This window comes from Ambystoma mexicanum, chromosome 6p (assembly GCF_040938575.1).
Source record: "Ambystoma mexicanum isolate Mex_15411 chromosome 6p, UKY_AmexF1_1, whole genome shotgun sequence".
In the NCBI taxonomy this organism is placed as follows: Eukaryota; Metazoa; Chordata; class Amphibia; order Caudata; family Ambystomatidae; genus Ambystoma; species Ambystoma mexicanum.
The window spans coordinates 788,994,160-789,009,742 of NC_090935.1; the positions used below are offsets into that span (position 1 = coordinate 788,994,160).

Below are 15,583 nucleotides of genomic sequence, written 5' to 3' on the forward strand. Positions count from 1 at the left end.
CGTTTTAAGATGTCATTGATGAGCTTAATAGTGTTTGTGACTTTTCATGACTTTTTGTCTGTCTTAACCGTGTTGCTGTTACTACAAAGAAAACATGTTCTTGTATATTTTTTTTAAAGAATTCTTGTGCTGTTCTTCACCAGTTGCCGTTTAGCTGTTTCACTACCTTGATATCTTGACATACACTATCATTTTGTAAGGACTCCTCACTTATGAGGTGAACAAGCTCTTTGCTGTGGATCTTCTGGAACACCCCTTATATGGTATAGCTTTGAATAGTTTCATACCCTGGTTATAGGATGGGTGCCCCCAGTGCTCCAGATAAGATTTGGAGGTTGGAATATTTTTCTCCCTATTTTTTAAAGTTGGGAGTAATTTTTTTTTTTTTTAGGGAGTCAAAATGTAAGTCCAATTCGCAATGGGAGTATTTTATAAGCGGGTAAAAATAGGATTCAACTGGAAAACTGTTTTTGTACTATCTCTTTGCACCCAGTTCAAGTACATTAAAAGATATGTTTACTTCTGATCAGGAAGTAGTAATAATAGTTTCTTCCAATCGTACTACGTGCACAACTGGTCCCAGCATATCCATGGAGATGTGTGGGTGAAAGCAGGGGGACAAGAATTTGTGTCCGTTTCCTATTTTTTGTTGGGAGTATTTGTACTCCCTATTTTTAGTTTTAGGGAGTATTTGCCTATTGTTAGGAAGTAAAAGAGGCCAATAAACCCCTTATCTGTAGGGCTGGGTGCCCCCACCCTTACCAGATATTTTATTGTTCTTGAGACATCTTGTATGTCTGACAAGAGGAGCCATTTGCATTCTTCATTTACTTGGGTAATTTATTGGACAATACATGCCCAGGTGGGTTTGGGGGGGTAATATTGGACCAGTGAATTGCATTATTTTAAATTTGATCCGATGTTTTTTATAAATCTACTTGGTCACTGATGCATCGTGGGATTGTAACTGTTCCAATTTTTATTTTTTTAATCTATATATTTTGTTTTATTGACATAACACAGTTTACAGAATCTTGTCAACCATTTCAAGGCAAGAATAGTAAATAGGTTTAAAACCAACGCTCGCCAAATGGTACATCTATAGTAAGAACCAAATGGCCATTGACCTCTTATGTGAGGGAAGAGAAAGGAAAACAAAATGGGGGCGTTGGGGAGTAAAAGAAAGTAATGGCACATATCAGTCTGTGATATTTACAATTTCTTGAAAAAACAATGAGCTGGACTGAGATATGGTGGGATACCTTGGTTGTATGTCATGAATGGTTCTTATTTTTAGGGATGTATATCATGTGGGGGTGATAGGCTCCCAAGTCAAACGTATGACTAGGAACGGACTCCTCATTCTTTTAATGTTATGTTATTGGGACTTTTCTGTGCACCGCTGGCATTTTTCCTGGTCTCTAGGCTCTCTGGCAGATCTGAAAAGGAAGGGGGCTGGGGAAGGTTAGTGGGGAAGAGTGGGACAAGCACAAAAGGGCTTTGATGTGCTGTTGCTAGCTTCAGTTTGGAGATGGTGAATTGGCTTTTGTTGTATGCCTTTGTTTTAGGTGTGTGTTGGGTGTTGTGGAGAGATGGGAGAGTGTAGTTTTGGTGTCTTGTGTTGGAGGTTTGTGTCAAGTTAGTTATGTAATGTGTGGTGGATATGCTGAGTTTTAGGAAGTTAGAGAGTTATTAGTAAACAATGCAACACATTGGCTCCCTTCAAAATCATCCATGTGTAACACATTGGCTATCTTCGTGTTTCATCTAAGTGTGGTGTGTTTGCTATTCTCCTAGATTTATTGTATGCTAAGCCTAGGCTAGCTTTACCATATTCTAAGTGCAGTACATGGCTACCATGTACATTTTCCGGGTGTAAAGCAATGGCTAACCTACAAGCCTCATCAGGAGCAGTAGAGGACTATGCTTCTGAGTTTATCTACGTGCCATACACATTGAGCTTCACATTCCTTCTAAATGCAATGCATAGGCCATCCTGCACAATTCATCCAAGTGCAACACACAGGACGACCCACGCAGTTCTTCCAGATGAAATTCATAGGGTAACCTGCAAATCTGCTAAGTTCTTCTAAGTGCAGTTTGAAAGCTAACCTTTGCATTTCGGAGTGGAATAGGTTAACCTCCACATTTCACCTAGATGCAATACATAGGCTAACCTCCACATTTTAACTAAATGCAATACATTTGCTACCCTTCACATTTCATCTAAACGCTGTACATAGGCTAACTTCTACATTTCTTCTAAATGTACTACATGCAGATGTCGGCACCATCATGTTCCGGCCACAAGTATAAAATGCCCATCACAGAAAGGGGCTCCAATGTTGGAAAATAAAGTTTTTAAATATTCCTCCCTTTCTTCTAACCCTGTGGACATTGGACAAGTGTTGAGCATGCATTTTGGTTTTGGTTGGACTTGGTGGCAGCAGTGCAAGCCTAAATTGTTTTATATGGCACCTTGGTCTTCCACCTACCGTGTAATGAGGCCCTTGGGGTCACTTTTGCCTGACATTGGTGGGCAGAAATCACTAGGAGTGCTGCCAGCATACCTGTTAAGTCAAAAATCCCCTTTTACAACTGATTGTGGGAACCCCCTGTTTCTACTTGCTTTTGGGATCCTAACTAAATGTCAACAGTGATACTTTTTTCAAAGTTCACCTGAAGACTGTAACTCATTTCCCAGTTTCCTTGACAATTCTATTACAGGATACCAAATGTTCAAGATGTCCCAGTGAAAGAGTGAGAGGTATGTCTGCTTCCTTATGCACTGCAGGTACTTGCACTGCTGTGTTAGTAGTGCGTGTGATCATGCTGTGGGTCTCCTGGTTAAAATCAATAGTTACCATTTTATTTGAGTGTGCTGAATACTACATTTGTGATGGAGATGTTCAAGCAAGCAAAAGGCATTTCCGAAATGTATATTCTTTGCTATCCTCTTTCTTTTGGCTTGAGTTTTGTTACTGAACACAGAGGATAGCATTAATGGGGAGCTTTTGGACCCCATTCTGTGAACCAAGCTTTCTATTGCTGCTTAGAAAAAATCTTCTCTGAGGGAGTTTGAAAAGATTTACATTTGAGGAGCTCACACTTCTAAATTGGAAAAGGAGAGATACACATTCTAAATGTTCTCTAAAACATACGCAAGGCACAAGAAACAATCTAAACAAGCATTCAACCCAGTTTTACCGGTAGCCAACACATTTAGATACTTTGGTAATGTTTAGAACAGTTTAGAAAGGTTATCTACAGGAGGTAATGGTACAAAGTCAATAGGCAGTTCCAACTTTTAGGAAAAAGCCTGTTACAGGTTCAACTAGGAGAAGGTGATGACCCTGAAGGATTCTTGCTAGAAGCTCTGGTGCTGACACCTTGTCCACCTGAAAGCAAAGCTCTGCTCCTTACTGAACAGAGTGACCCTGCTCCAGGCTCTCCCTTCCTTTAATCTGACAGGGATAGTTTGATTCTCAACATCTAGAGCCTCAATAACTAGAACAGCATCCAATGTCTTCACATATGTTTTGTAAAACTTTGTCCCCTCTACAAAGCTTAGTTAAGCCCTACAGCTACTGTAACCGGCAGGTGTTGAATCTTCATCAAAAGTCCTTTCCACCCACAAACCTCTTTCGGAACCGATTCCCTCAAAGGTCACCTCCACTTTGTGCCAGGTTATGATATCTTTAACGACCCAGGACTTATTCAACCTCACGGCTAAGTGGGGAAATACATAGGCCCAGTAAATCTGGAAGAGTGGGTGGAGGTGCTGATGCTAGACTGTGCCTTGTCAAATTCAAAATTCTATGTAGGGTATTGTGAGGGGTCAGAAATGCGAGACGGACACAAAAGTATAGTTTTCTCAAAGTTTGCCATTTATTAAATAAAAAGGGATGAGATAAACGCCTGTCTTTCCCTATCCTATCGAAGATGTCCCTACCTTGCAACTAAAGAAGGATGACCTAGTGTCCAAAAAGTCTCTGACCCTCACACTAATGCATACAACAAAATAACAAAAAGAATATTTGGCTATCTTCAATTCAACACCACATTGTAAAAGTTCAAACGTATACGTTTTAGAGAGTACACCTTGTGACCAGGGTTGCGTTACCTTCCCCTGCCTCAATGCAGGAACACTTGTGGAAAAGTTCTGATTCAACACAGTTCTATTCAGTTTACCACAAAAGTTATTTTCCTCCCAATACGAACTTTCCTTTGATAAAGTAAATGTCTTTCATAAAAACTTGTTCCAAAAAGCAAAGCAGTTGTTGACTTCCCCACTATCCTTCTTGGTAAGGCAAATGTCTTTCTCACAGCACACTTGTTCATATTGAAAGCAATTGATATATTCCACGATATCCTTGTTAAGGCCAGTGTCTTTCTCACAAAACAAAAGTTTATAAACCAAGGAAACGGTTCTCTTCAGGATATAAAGCAATTTTTAGCATATCACACTTTTTCTTCCAACTGAATACTTTTGTCAGGATAGCATAACAATTTATTCTTGTAAATCAACAGTTTGTCAAAATGTCAATAGTGGGACCACTTTCTTTCTACCACATATTTTGCCACAAACACATTGTTTCAAAACTGCATCTTCTTTCCTGGTCCACTCTCCTGCCAGGACTAACTGCTATGTATCACTTCTTGGTTTACACGCCTGCCAGGATAAAAACCTCTTACAACTACACTTGCTCTTAGTGGAAATATTTGTTCCAAGATTCCCCACACCTGTATCTCATGTGAGGAGGGTTGAATAATGTCTGCCTCTTTTTTATAGTCTCTTGACTCTTGGCAATATGGGTTACATGTTTCCCCCAATTGATGTGCCAAAAAAGAGGAATTACGCCCTTGCTGCTGTGATATTTCTTTACAGCCTCCCAATTGGTGTCTCATAAAATTAGAATTGCGCCCTGGTTTCTTCTGTGCTGTTTCTTTACAGCCTATTGGTTGTCTGCAATACAGGTTATAGTTTTCCCCCAATTGGTGTCCCATGAAAGGGGAATTATGCTGTGTTCGCCTTTGTATTACTTTCTTTATTCGGTATTCAAATTCATCGTTTGTTATCAAATGGCCTTCACGTAGTGCCCGGGGACACCTTTGGATTTAGGCCAGCTCAATGACTAGTTTGGCGTCTCCGCTTCTTTGTTAGCTGATGACACCAACCTCCCGAGTGTCCTGCCCTCTCGACTGACAGCGTCAGTTTAATTTAAGCAGACGGCTTCCTTCTTCGGAGCTCTGACAGCTCAGTTGATCCTCTGCTTCTTCTGGCACACCTTAGCGTTGTTCGCCTGAATGGGAGCACGTCTCCCATTCAGCTGGCCTTTCTGATGCCGCTTCTCGCTGCGCATACTCTGCACTGCTGCCCTTCTCGGCACGGCATCAGCTGGGCTCCCTGCTGCCTTCACTGTGACCTCAGCACTCCGGTCTGCTTCAGCTACACCGTCCCGACCTCTCCCCAGCTGCAATTCATTTCTCAATTTAAATGTCCCTCTTAGGTGTTTTCCTTCACAACAACTAGACAGCACATTATGGTCAATAGCATTTTGGATCCTTACTAACTCTGGGCCTCTCTTCCTCGTCCCAGTACCACAAACATTATGAATCTAGAAGTCCATAGTGTTTTTGGTCCTTTGATATTTATTTAGTTTAGATTGTTTTGTAAACTGAGAGTTGTCAGAGTTAGGGAATGTTGTGAAAAAGGTTTGTGTTCTAACATTGGAGTTAGGACCTCTATTTAATACAGGATCATGACAACTGGAGGAGTCCTGAACTCCGAAGGTGCATACTTTATTCTGGTTAGATGACTTTTCACAGCATTTTCTTTGGGCATTTTCTTGGGAAGGAATTGAACAATGACAGCATCCCATTAGGTATTCGGGATTTATAAGATTCCTGTCCTCAGAAAAGGATGAAAACCGCGTTTCTCCTAAAGGAGTCACCACTTCCCCTGACATCCATTTCCTCTCATGTGATCCTCCCTCCTGATACCAACCCCCAGGGTTAGGATCAGGCAGCGGCTGCCTTCTCGTGGCCACATGGGAGGAGACTTTAGGCTGGGGTTTAGTGATGACTACGCAGGATTCATCCCAGTATAGTATGCACACATGTTGCTCTTTAGGTGTGTCCCGGGTGCACACCCACAATGTTTGTGGTGTAAAAGCTTGGACGGTACCTTTTTTCATATAATATGTGAATGCCCACAATACACTGCTTCTGGGAACTGACCAACATATTAGCAACAGCCATGGGGCAGCCATATCTTTCGAACTAAAGCTGTTGTTGGAGACATGTGGTGAAACTTCATATAACCGTTTGGAAAAATTATTCTTGTGCACCGCAATCATCCTAATAAAGCATAATATTGTTGTGATGAGGGGAAAACCAGAGAACCCAAAATACAACAAATGGGTTTCTGATGTAGACCTATGTATGTCCCTGGAAAAGAGAGTTTATAATGCACAGGGATAACCTGCAAAGTCCCAGAAAATGTTGAACAAATGGGAAGAAGCCAGTTAAAGTTTATCCATGCACTTTTTTGGAATGTGGATAGGATGGTCATATTAATGATTACATACCTGCTGTATGTGTCTGCCTAAATGTTTGTCGATGAAGTGCTTAATCTTGTTACATGTTTAAAACCAATAAAATGTGTTATACATTAAAAAGTAAAGTCCATGCTGTAAGGGATCAAGAGTAGGACTCGGACACAGGCATGTAGTGTTGGTTATTGCCTTTTATTTGTCACAAAATAATAAGAGGGGTTGGGATAAATCCGATCTATCCCTGATCCTAAGAGGGGTATCCCTGACTCAACAAAACTAAGGAACATCTGTGTCGGGATGTTAAACAAAAAAGCATCATCCGCCCAAAACCCTAAACTGACCCTTTCGTGCAACTCAGGAATTTCTATAAGCTATAACATTTTAACTTACTTTCAAAGTTCCAAACATGTTGTTTTAAGGTGCAGAAAAGAAATAAAGGTCCACCATGACATCCCCTGATTTCTTCTGGTGGTTCAAATGTCACTATATCACAGTCCTATTTTGTTCAAACGGGAAGTCTCTTCCATTGAGTCTCCTTTTCAACAGTTCTTTTGAATATTCAGTTTCTCGCTCACTGGATCGCAATCATCCTTAAAGGGGTATGGTTCTTCCCTTTTTGCATTGATTGTCACTATTCCACAATTTCAAGGAGGGGTTTTTGAACCCTGATCTTTTCAGTCTTTTTCCTGCCCCTGGTGTAAGCTCCTGCCAGGGTACTACCAGCTTTATTACTACTCTTGTTCTCAGTTATCTTTCAAAGGGGCATGGTCTTTCCCTTTTTGTACAAATCCTTTTTCTCTTAACCATTTCGCTTCCATGGGATATGAGTCTTCCCTTGCCTTTTCCTCTATACAAAAACAACAATATTGAGATTCCTTAACTTCAGGGAGCTTTCCCTTCCCCTGACGTATTCCATTAGATTCCGTTTGAAAGGGGAATAGGGTCTTCCCTTGTTCTTACACAGTTCACAACTTGCTTCCTCTCTTCACCTGATATACTCTCCTGCCAGGACTTCTTAACTTTCCAACATAAAGGTTTCACCAACTTCAGGGGGCTTTTTCTTCCCCTGAATTACACTTCCAATATTTTCTACTTTCAATGGATATGATCTTGCCTTGTCCTTACTCATACGCATTTCACAATTCAAGTAGGGTGTTTATCCCTTTGTCTTTATAGTCTTTTCTTATCCCTGGTTTGCTCTCCTTCAAGGGTATCACATTTGGGTGCCGCTCCCAGACTCGCACACTGCCTGGTTTGTTTTCCTGCCACAGCTTTTTATGTCCTCTCATGGGTGTGAGTCCAAGATTCCTTGTTTGCCAGGTTCACTATCCTGCCAGGGTTTTTCTGTTCTCCATTCACTCTCTTGCACTCGCTTTGCAAATATTGGGTCACCGACCCTCTCTTAACAATGTTCATATCAGTTATTTCAGCTCCTTTAATTAAGCTCTCTCCCGCTGTCAACCGTACGCAGTATTCGCCCTGAAGCGCCCCAGCATCCCATTCGCTCTCACTGGACTTACCGGTCTTCACTGGTGGCTTTGACGTTCGTAGCCTCTTTATGTCTCTTCTCCGTTAGCCGCTCTGTTCCCGATTTGCCTTCCTCTGTTTCTGGCAGCTCCAGCTGCCTGTGGCAACAGTACAACAATCTTCTCTTGGTTCTGTCTCTCTGCACACCATTCTCATCGGCCTCTGTGCTGCATCCTGCAGTCTGATCGGATCTGGTGTCCCACCAGTGTCAGAACAAGTCAGGTTCAGCTGCAGTCTCTCCCTCTCTTTTGCTGTGCCTTGTCTTGCTGTGCCTTACTCGCCTCCTCTTCCTTCTTCTTTGGTGCATTTAAATGTCCTGGCACCAGCTGCTATTTTCAAACCACTAGAGCGCGCCATTGATTTTACGCCTCTAGTAATCTTAGTCACTCCGGCCCTCTTCCTCATTTTAGTACTGTCCCATGTTTTAAACTGAGGGTTGTGAGAATCACATGGTGACTAGTAAAAAAGACACAAGTGATCATAGTTAAAGGGTGTTTATTGAACAATGAATTCTGTATCTAGGTTGGAAAAACACCTATTCTAAATCTAAATCTAAGATGGGAGCATGCGTCAACCATCAAATGAAAAATAAGGCAGTCCTAGTGGTGTTGTCTCAAATAAAAAGGCCTATACTAAGAAACCTTTTGCCAAACCTCACAACTAAAACAAAAAAGGGTGTGGGATAGTTCTCAAAAAAGAAAGTGTTCTTAAATAAAATGTCAGGATGCTGTGGCTTTAGTCTCCCTTCCCCACATTTTGCACACAGAGTAAGATGGGAGCTTGTAGCACAGTACAGTCTCGGGTTCCTTCAGCACGAGACTACAGTTCCTGTGGCAGCTTGCAGGACCGTTTATGGCCATGTCTCGTTTCACTTGAAAGTCTCTTGCCTTCGAGGGCCTGGCGTGTTCCGCTAACAAAAACAAAAGTTCCTTTAACAAATGAAAGTTTGTTTCCAATGTTCGCTGGGTGATGGGTTCACCCCTGGGTCCTTCTCTTCCTGAGTCGACCCTTCTCAATCAATTATCAGAGTTTCATGTAGGGTGATGATTTCACCCCAGGGTCCCCCTCTGTGGGCACTGACCCTTCTCATATTGTATTCCAAAATATACCACAGTTCTTTCATCATTCAACTTTGGGTGATGGCTTCACTGCTGGAACTCCTCCGGTTGGGTTCGGACCCGTCTTGCCTTTTTATCTTCTCAGGTGATGGCTTCACCCCTGGATCTCCCTTGGTCGGGCTCGGACCCCTCTTGACTTTAACAGCATTCATTTCCCTTGGTTTCTCAATGTTCACTTTTACTGTGGGATAAACTTCCCTTTTTCTCACACTGCTTGTAGATCAAAGTCTTTAGATTATACGGGGATTCTGCTTGACCCTCTGTACGACCACTTTGACCTATTTTACTGGCCCTTCTATGGCCTTCTGGTATCTGTAGTTTCTCTCATATGGGGCTTGACCAGAGTCTGACGTTAGTACCCACGTAGTGCCTGTTTCTCTCTGCTGCTGGTCTCCCCTTCACACTTTTTGCAGTTCAATCAAAGTTCCTCTGCTTTGGTTTAAAACTTGCCACTTTGTGATTCACTCATCACAGCCCGGTTTTCCCCTCGACTAACCAGCTGTCGAACTGCTTGGCTGTTGCCTTGCTGGAGTCAAGGCCGGTACCACGGGCACAGTAGCCTCCCTCGCTCCTGCTTATCGGCATAGGTTTGCCCCGTGTACAGTTGACATCTGCTGCAGGACACTTGTGCTATTGTTTCCGGTGTTAGGCTCTCTTCCACGAAGGTCACTTGCCTAATCGCCACCCTCTCAATTCCTGCCGCTCTTCTCCTTCTTTTGATCAGCCGCGTGATAGCCGTCTCGTCGTGCTGTCTGCCGCGTCCGCCTTGCTCGTACTGTGCTTTCTTGCTCCACCTTTTATCCCTGTGGGGAAAAGGAAGAGCCGTCAGGTGTGTTTGATTCAAGTTAATTGCCTGAATTTGCCTGACCCTTCTGTCGGGAGATGTCAGGTACACAGTTCTATTACAAGACTATAAATTAGTGTTCATGTCGGAAAAGGAAGGGGTTGGAGTATCAGAAAAAAGCAGCTGGTAGAGTTTCCAAACATCCTATAGGGTCAGAAGGAAAACAGGTGATACATTGAATTATAGCCTTCGTATTTGGGTTTGGGGTGCCCTCGGAAGGGTAGGTTTTGGATGGTTTGTTAAATGGACGAGAATGACCGGGATGGAGAACAGAACATAAGGGAGTGTGGGAACAGTAGTATTCTGTCATAGTAGGTTGTGATTTTGGAAGATGACAATCCGAGGGACGGGATTGGTAGGGTTTGCGGGGTAAACCGGAAAAGCTGGGGCCGTGAAATATACAAGAGGGATTGTGGAAACCGTAGTGTTTTTTCTGATCAGGTTGGGGATGCGGAAAATAATCAGCAGAGGGATGGGAGAAAGAAGGATGGGGTTATTCGAATGGAGACCGGTGAAATAAGGATTCTGGGAGTTAAACTTTTTGGGTTTAACAGCGTTTGGGACCTTAGCGTAGTGTTTACGCACAGAGGGGTTGTTGGATCTGGGCCAGAGAGCTCTAATTGGAAGAAGAGCGGGGCAGATGTGGCACAGCCCATAAAGGTCTCGGGATCCCACTCTCCTCATCTTCTCCCCCGGGAACATAATGCGTCTCACCTGGGGCATTCCCCTGGGGCATTCTCGCTCGTCCACCCCAGGGTTGGGTTCTGAGAGGGCCAGCCCTCCCTTGGCCACCTGAATAAGAGTTTCACCAGGTCTACTTGGGGGGGAAAAAAACATCAGGTTTCTCACAGGGTAAACAAAGGTTTGGCTATTAGTTACTATTGGATGCTCTAGGGTAACATTACAATCTGCCATGGGGGCTTGTGGAATTACTAGGTTACATTTATTCCCTGAGGGAAAAGGGGGATTACCATGTCTCATCTGGTGGGTCCGTTCCCTTCCCATGATGATTGTCTCGCCCCATGTGGTCCTCCCCCAGGAAGCCACCCCCGGGGTTAGTCAGGTAGCCTCTGTCCTCCTTCCCTGGCCGCATGGGGAGAGACTTTCCCTAGGGAAGTAGTGATGACAGCGCTTGATTCATCACAATGCACTTAAAGGCTAAAATGGAGTCCTAGGCGAAGGTTATCGTTGTGCTTCACAAACCTGCTAGGCTCAGTGCTGGTTTTGGAGACTTAAGAAGTGAACGTCGACACTGAAGAGAAGAGGAGAAATCGCACCAAAACAGAGTTTGTGCTCATCTTCAACCCAAGTAAAGAAGATCTCATCCAAATGTGGCTGTCCGGCATTAATCTTAGTGGGTTCATGTTGAAACTAGCCCCGAGTACCAAATCGCTGGATTTCACCATCGACTCCAAACGGGTCTCGTTCAAACAGCACATTGCTGAAAAGTTGCACACAGCCTTTTATCAGTTACTTCATACCACCCCTTGACTTAAGGATCCCAAACTCCAACCGCCAGTCCTGTAGAACTTAGATGGGTGGGGGTGGCAGATTTACAAGAACTATGCGAAGTAAATTGATGTCTTTTAAACTTTCATACACAGTAAAGGGATAGGTTTAATGCCTGTGTGAACGAGGGAATTATCTAACTGAATAAGAATATTTTCTCTGTTTTGGGTCTGAATTTAAATGTGGAATAAACAATTAAGAGTTAAGGGTTTCTCCATCATGGGTATATGGGTCTTCCCAGGTAACCTAAAGCACATCACAGTCTGAGGGTTAGAACAGTGAGGGACTTCTTGGCTCGCAATACAGTCTCTGGGGTGTAGCGCCCAAATGCTTCCTTTCCTAGTTCACAATCTCAGGGGTGTAGCGCCTAGACGCGTCTTTGCTCTTGGGCAGATTATATGGTGCCTTTCTCTCTCTCTACAATAAACACACTTCTTCCAGATCCAGGTATCGAGTTAATTGAGAATTACGTTGCCCTGTTCTTTCTTTAAAGGGATTGCTTACATTTCTGTCCTTCCCTCTTTTCTCTTTCTCTCTAGAATGGATGTAGTACCCTTCATACTGTAAGAGTGCCCTTACCCTTTTTCACCCTAATGGTTGTAGTGCACTTCTCACTCAGGAGGGATATGGTGCCCTACATACCAGAGTGTGCTTCATTGCATGCTTGCTCTCTGAGGCATTATAGTGCGCTTCTCATTCAGGAGTGATCTAGTGCCATGCACAGCCAGCATAGGGCTGGTGGGGGCAGAGGTGTCGAGGGGGTCCAATAACTGAGGTCCCCTCCCTGTTTTCTTCCACATCTGTGAGGCTAGCTGTTTCAGGGACTTAAGGGTACTTGACACTAGGGCCCTTCTGAGTGCTGCTGGAAGAATGTTTCTCATGCAGCTGCAACCCTTGCTCCTTCAATCTGCCTCTGCATTCTGGCTCCCTTGCTCTCCCCTTCTGGTTACCGTCTGCTTTCCTGCTCCCACACCTGCCTCCCTTTTTTGGAGTTGGCTCTGCCTTTTATAGGCCATGCCTCTTTCCTGGGATTCTCACCCTGGTAGGGACTGACTATTTGTGGCCCACATTGCCCTGAACTAATAAATGGCCTTTGGCCATTTTGTCTGCTGGTGGAACTCTCCTCTTTCCCCTGGCTCCATGCTGCTGCCTCAATGACTCTGCTCCCGTGCTCCCATTTCCCCCATTGCTAGCTGGGCTGCTTGAGGTCTCACAGATGTTCACACTTTTCCTTTGACCTCCCACTCGCATGTAAGCACTGGGGTCTAATAAACACGGGCAGCAGTCCACTCTCCTTCACATCTCTCACATTACTTCCATCCTTCAGTATGGCTCCAGCGAAGGTTGGACAGATGAAACTTTGGTCTGGTGCTCTGGATGTCCTCTTACCTGGGTTTCCTTTCCAGTGGATTCGTTGCTAACATGAGGTTGATTTTTCTTTGAGATTTATCACCCCTGGAGTTGGCTTTGTCAAAGCTCGTCTTTATATATTGTTGCTCCAACTATGTTCAGTGAGTCATTGCTTCTTAGCTAGGTTTGCCCTTCAGATAACCTGACATTTATATATAGATACATATACATACACACAGAAAGAATAAAAAGAAAAGGGGAAAGGTCTTGTTCTCTAAGCAAGTCTTGCACTTTCACAAATCCTCTCTCTTCAAGAAAGCTGCGCCATCAGTCCCTGAAACCAGAGAGGTTGTCATCAGAGGAAGCAGAACCTATTTTGATTCCGGTGAGTAAATGATTAGAAATCCTTAATGCCTACTCCATTACTGATGAGTGGGAATCTCTCTAGACAGTTGTGCTTCAGCTTTTCCAGCAGGCACCTGCCCCTCTCACTCCATACACCATTGATTTTGCCCTCTCCTCCTTTGGTGGACAGCAGACACTGACCTCCCCAGTCCACAGTATGCCCTCAACTCGGTTTCTAGGCCTAAAATCCATTGGGCCACTCCCACCCTTGGATACCAAGCTGCAGGATTGTGACCACTTTGCTGTGCTGTAGGGACTTCATCACCTTGCATCTCCTATCTCTGATCCAGGGTGCCCTAAACTGATTCCGACTTCTAGCAATGGGTCCCTGGCCAGGTTTAAGAGTATTTATTTAAATGAAGCAAAGATTTTTCCTTTTGGCCTGGAACTTGACAATATCTAAATGGAAGTGACTTAGTGGATGGTAGAGCCTATACCTTTCTCAGCACCCTGGCTTCAAGCTTTGGTGGAGGTCTTATAAAAAGCAAGAGACCTAGATACATCCCCTAATTCAGTGTTCGCTGTTCTTCCCCCTATGTTTGGTAGCAAAATGTCTTTGCTCTACAAGGTGGTGGGTAGAGTGGCTAACGCTCTGATCGTGCCTGCCCCAGTAGGGAAGACAGTTGTATACACTGATTGACATCCTGAAGGTGGATTCTCGTTAGGAGCTCCTTCTCCTATTTAGTGAATCCTTTATGGAACTGGTCCGGTCTTTGTGGCATTCCCTTCCTTAGCTTTGGTGGCTTGCAAGAAATTTGCCCAGAATCCTCTCCCAGCACCAGGAGATCTGGAGTTTGTCTACACACCCTAACCCCTGAAAGACTAATGGTTCTGGAATCCAGCATTGGATCCAAGCCTTACACCTTTCCTTTATCTGACAGAGAATAAAGATTGCCCACGCTAACAGCTCAGGAAGTCTTCATTCTATTAAAGACAAGGAGGCGAGCATTATGCTTGACTCTCTTTAATTACTGCCATTCAGCATTTTCAACAAAATATTTAAACCGTAACATTTGCTCTTTTTTTCTCTTATGTAAAAAATACCGAATATGAGCGGTTTTAAAAGTTCTAAAGTCACTGTTCTTTGTTGCACAACCTCTCCCATGATCCTCCGGGGTTCAGTAGTCCTGACCTCTCCTGATCCACGTATCAGAGAGCAGGTCACAGTATAAGAACCCTCCATGATAGTCCTCTGCCACTTTCTTTTTCCTCTCAAGTGTGTACTGAACTCGAAACTGTCCTTTATTTGATCAACCGTGACCCTGGACGAAACTGGAACTGACTGTTCAACTGTAACTTGCTAGGTCCTCCGGACCACTTTGAGCGAACTTCACAATATCTTTGATCTGTGCATGGAGTCAAGTCGCTTTCTGGTCTTCTCCTACGAGAAATGTAAAATACTTCATGAGCGCAGGCCAACAACATCTGAACATCAAAATTACATATACACATACAGGTTCAGATTTTTAAAATACTTCATTGGGTGGGATATAATGCTTGCCTCCTTGTCTTTAATAGAATGAAGACTTCTTGAGCTGTTAGCGTGGGCAATCTTTATTCTATGACAAGACAGGAGGCTCGCATTATGCTTGTTCAAAGCTAGCCACCACTGCATTAGTTATATTAGAAACCGGCTTGAAGTAAAAGGTTTTAAAAGTCGACTCTGAGGACCAATCTGCCGATTTCATAATGTCCTGAAGAGATACCCCAGCTGTAAATGCTTTAGAAGCCATCGCACCCCTCGTAGAATGTGCCCCAAATACTGACAGATCAATTCCAGCCCATTGCATGACCTCGCGCACCCATCTAGCGATAGTGGCTGCAGCAACTGCGTGGTAAGGTTTTCTGCGTGCTATAAGCAATTGGGAAACCCCTCGCGGCCTAGGGTGCTCTGTGGAGATTTCGTAATCCTTGATGCACTGGGCAAAGCATAGCTTCTCATTTTCTGTGAAGTAAGGGTATGAAATCACTCGCGATCCCGTCTTCGTTCTTTTCGCTATGTGAAAAGCTACCGCGTCTGGATAGAAGATCTTTCTATCGATTTCCAATGCCTTAACGTCCGATACTCTGTGGCATGACGTAAGGCACAATAACATTGCCAGTTTACCTGATAACTGAGAGCGAGAAAGGTCTTTGTTCGCTGGCCATCTAAGGAAAAGTTCGAGCACTATTCTGACATCCCATAAGACTGCGTACTTCGGTTCTGAGGGCTTCCTAATTTTTATTCCGTTGAGAAGCCTCATGACCGCTGGGTGCTCGCCTACTGCGATCCC

General features: G+C 43.8%; 1 protein-coding gene across 1 annotated transcript in view; it reads left to right on the forward strand.

Annotated features, from left to right (window-relative positions):
• The window catches only part of LNPEP (leucyl and cystinyl aminopeptidase), a 1,221,122-nt gene that overhangs the window by 824,009 nt on the left and 381,530 nt on the right, over positions 1 to 15,583 (forward strand). The gene's annotated exons all lie outside the window — the stretch shown is intronic.